This window comes from Urocampus carinirostris, chromosome 14 (genome assembly GCF_059441175.1).
Source record: "Urocampus carinirostris isolate Australia breed hairy pipefish chromosome 14, RoL_Ucar_1.0, whole genome shotgun sequence".
NCBI classification, from domain to species: Eukaryota; Metazoa; Chordata; class Actinopteri; order Syngnathiformes; family Syngnathidae; genus Urocampus; species Urocampus carinirostris.
The window spans coordinates 37366062-37370556 of record NC_142362.1 but is presented as its reverse complement, the minus strand read 5'-3'; the positions used below and the strand labels follow the sequence as shown (position 1 = coordinate 37370556).

The 4495-nt window shown below is 38.5% G+C and overlaps 1 pseudogene; it reads left to right on the top strand.

Moving 5' to 3' along the window:
• The first annotated feature begins 4110 nt into the window (after positions 1 to 4110).
• Positions 4111 to 4257, top strand: LOC148353361 (U2 spliceosomal RNA; annotated as a pseudogene).
• Positions 4258 to 4495: the final 238 nt, after the last annotated feature.

The window sequence follows — 4495 nt, the reverse complement described above, 5'->3', positions numbered from 1 at the left end:
TAAACCTAACCTCTAAATCCTAAAATGTTTTTCCTTAATTTACTTCTTATCAAATTACCATTGCTTCAGTTTGAAGTTTGTGATGGCAACTAGGCAGCAGCCAATTCTGGTATAACCTAGGATCTTGTATCTGTACTCGAACATCTGTAGTAAATGCTGCCAATACTAACCAAACTAACACACAATAGTGCTGTAAAAGGTATAGACTGTATTTGTCCAGATGTGAAAATAATAATAATAATTTAATATCACACATCACAAGTCTTCTTATGTTAGAAAATGTTTGCTGTAAACAACAGTAAATTAATGATGAAGACCAGTTATCGTAACACTACAAGTAAAGTTTGATGTACAACTCACTCAACTTGCTTCTACCTGTACCTACGGTCGCGGCCAGCAGATGATCATTTTTCCCAGCAGACGCTTACCTTTTGATATTAATATCTGGCACAGCAGCACGTAGCAGCCCTGCAACATAAACAGGATTTTAGCAAGCTAGCACAACACTCACTAACTAGAAACTGTTGTAAAATATGTATACTTTTTATTTGTAATTTTAAAGTTGATATTAAATGTTTATTTGTCCAATGTAATGACTCTCATGGTATGATTTTATGAGTTTTATCAATTGTCTTTCTCTGTTCCACCACAATACTTTTATCATACATTCAATGCTTTAGTAACTGAATCATAGAAGCACACAAATCATTGTCCCAGAGACCCGTCTTTGAATTAAGGAAAAAAAAATATTTTTTTGTATTTCCTTAGCTTATTTCTAAAGATTTGTCCATGTAGCTTTCCATCCATCTTTTAATCCTTTTATCTGTTTATCTTACATTATTCTGCATATTGTCGCAGATGTGCTGGAGCCCAACACAGCTAACCTCGGGCATGAGGCACACCTCAAACTGCAGCCAGATGTCGATTTTATTTATGCAGTATACATATATATATATCCATCGTGTAAAAATGAATTATCAACCTATTTATTGAAATTGAAAACAATGGACCAACCTTTTTAGTTCACTTTCATTGTTCCTTTTGAAAGCTCGGTACTGGTAAAGGTCCCTATAGTATGTCAGTGGTGAGCTATAATAGAAACAGCCCTGTGGGCTACTCATATAAACCATGAGGGCTAACTGCTTATGAGTGTGATTTCAATCAAATTAGATGATGTGTTATATTTATTTTATAGGCCATTCTACAACTCCAGAATGTTTTTAATTTAATGGCCACCCATTTAATCTCTGTCTTTTCTTGATTCAATAAATAGATCAGCAATGCTTTTTGTAGCACATTATTGTGTTTGTGTTTACTGAAGTTGGTCAAAAATGAAATACAGAATTCCCAAGCTGTATCGCGATTTACTTTCCGTGGATATTCATTGTGCAGTGGCTTACCTTTTCTGCCTGTGTCTCCCTTTGCATCGATAACGTGGCATACGTAAAACAAGTTGATAAACCTACATCACTTAAGCGCATATCTTTTTCATTTTTAAGTTTTTATAAAAGCCATATTGTATCAAAATGCAGAGGAAGAAGCTTTCTATCGCCAACAAATTTGAACTTTTTGACATGCCGAAGAAAGGTAAAGGCATTTTAACGCCAGATTTTTGTTTTCCAATAACTTCAACATGATTTATATATTGATTAACTATTTCATTTTTTTCCAATGATCATTATACACTTGCTTATAATGCATGAACCTGTTGTCGGACATTTACATGTCAGCTTTCAGTTTGATCAAGGCATTTTCTAGCGTGGTGGTCTGTTCGGTGAGGCTGTTGGCCAGGATGGCATCATGAGGTTATAGTACTACCTCAGTTGCACCAGTCAATGTCTGAGAAGTTGGTCATACATTTTCTTTAGACGTTTCTACAAACGTCACATAAAAACGGCCACAAAAATGGCTATGTCTTCAATGTCTAACTGCCTGATCTGTGTCTTTTGAAATTGGCGACAGATATAATTTTAAGTCAACTTTCAATTTATAAGAGTATTTGATAAATAAACTGGCGGTTTTGACTATCGCGGCTCCTTTGTGGAATGCAACCCTCGTGAAAAATTTGGGATTACTTTAATCAGTTTGAAAACAGAGGAGTGCAATACTGTACTGCTACATTCAGAAAGTAATGTAGTTGTGCAAAGACCTCATTGTAGTATATTTTCTTAGCGACTACACAAATACAGTCAAGTGGAAACATGGCAAAACCTTTCGAGATGATTACAGAATTGGGAGATTTCAGATTATGGTGTGCTTCAATTCTACCTATGGATACGTCCCACACACATCCCTTGACTGTCTTATCCAAGGACAAATCACTCAACTGCTTTGTCAGAGTCAGCATGAGTGGAAAATTATTTGGAATATATATGTGTGTGTGTGTGTGTGTGTGTGTGTCAGCTGTATGGTTGAATACAGCGTTGAAATTGTTTCAATATGTTAAGCTTCTACAGAACATCACTAAACCTAAACTATCTATGACTGTGGTTTATCTTGTCGCTGTATGTATCTTTGGGTCAGTAAGCACCAAAGCGCTAACCTCTGCAGCAGGCTTCCCACAAAGAAGCAGAGATTCTGACCAGCGCAGTCCCCAGAGAGCTGGCCCAATCAATATAACTTCCACACTTGTGCACCTGTGCAGTCAAATGTTAAATTGTTTTACACCGGACTGCACCACGACAGTCATTTTTCATTGTTATCAGAATACTTGATGTGCGAACAGGAAGTGTTCTGGTTGGGAGGAAGACCCAAGTGCAGATTTGAGCGAGCAGTGCAGGTTATGAAACAAAGATATTTACTGCTTTTAGGGGGCATGGCTTGGGTTGGAGAGGAAGCTCCTGAATGAGAAAGTCTGGGCAAAGACACGATCAGGATTCAGGCAGGCAAAAAATGGGTTGCTAAACTGCAGACATGCAGGAATAGATGGCAGAACTATAATGCTGATCTGGCAACAGAGTGGTACAAAATCAATAATTACTGGATTTTCTGAAGCATAAAGCGCACACAAAAAACCCTAGATTGGCAATATATTTGAACATGCGCCCTATAAACCAGTTTGACTTAAATGCAGACAAAATTGGACAAAAATGCATTCATATTGATCACAATTGCATAAAAATGTTAGCAATCGGATTAAATTAGTGCAGCATTGGCTTAGGAGGTAGAGCGCTCATCTTGGGATCAAGAGGTTGCAGGTTCGATTCCTCCGTGTTATATGTCAAAGTGTCCTTGGGCAAGACACTGAATCCCCAATGCCCCTGATAGCAGGTAGTGACGCTGCTATCCGTTAGTTAATGTGTAAAAGGGAAAAGTGTGAAGCACATTGTAAAGTGCTTTGGGAGGTCTTCATTGACTTGAAAAGCGCTATATAAATGCAGACCATTTACATTTACACGGAATCGTTACTGTAAAGCATTGGATGATTGCTCACACTTACATAATAACAATTCAACACAAATTGAACACAAATTGAACCCGAATCGCGGACGGGGGGTGGGGGTGGGTGTTGTAAGGTTTATTGTTCTATATTCTTTATCAATTATCCATTATCCGTTATCGGGCGACGGATTTTTATCCATAACACCACTATGGATACAGATGAATGGAAAAGCATCAGGCCTTATATCATTATCCTACTACTTTTGGTCACTGTACCTGATATGTAGGAGAAGTGAGAGTACAAAAGAAGAATGAAAAATCAGTATGAAATGTTGTATCACTTTTTCTCAGATCAAACAGAGCATTGTAAGTGACAAGTGTTTTTTTTTTTTAATCTTTCTGAGTGACTGAATTACTTCCTACAATGCATTTCTCCTGTTTCAGATCAAGACGTCAAAATTACTTCCAAAAATGCCTTTCTTTAACGATTCAGCAATACAATACTGTATTTCAACTGTCACGATCCTTGTCTGTACCACAGACGGGTTAAATGTCTGAGAATATTTTCGTGGGCTTGCCCAATCTTACCATCAACAATTAGGTACCATGACTAAAAATAGCGTGATTATGAAATACAACCCATTGCCTTTTCATGTGTTGTCTGTTTTGCTAGCTGCCGAGTGGATATGATCTAGCACGTTGCCGATTGTGGTGGATGGATTGTGTACTATATCTGCTTGGCCCTGCGCCGGCTGTGGTTGTTGCACTGAGTATGTTCAATGGATTTTTGCAATTGGGAGATGGAATAAGAGCTTGCTCTGTCCACTCCACGCATCGGCCCGGTATTGCAGTACCTCCGGGAAAGGTGCATTCGCACTAGTCGCTGCTTGGCCCTGTGGCTAGGACCTTGACTCAGCCTCTTGGCTGGGAGCAAGTGTCTCGGCCTCTTGGCTGGGAGCAAGTGTCTCGGCCTCTTGGCTTTGTAGTGTATTATGATTTGACCGATAACGGATAATGGAAAATTGATAAAGAATATAGAACAATAAACCTCTACAAAACCCCCGCCTGTCGCGATTCGGGCTTGATTCACAATGTATTTGTTGTTACGCAATTC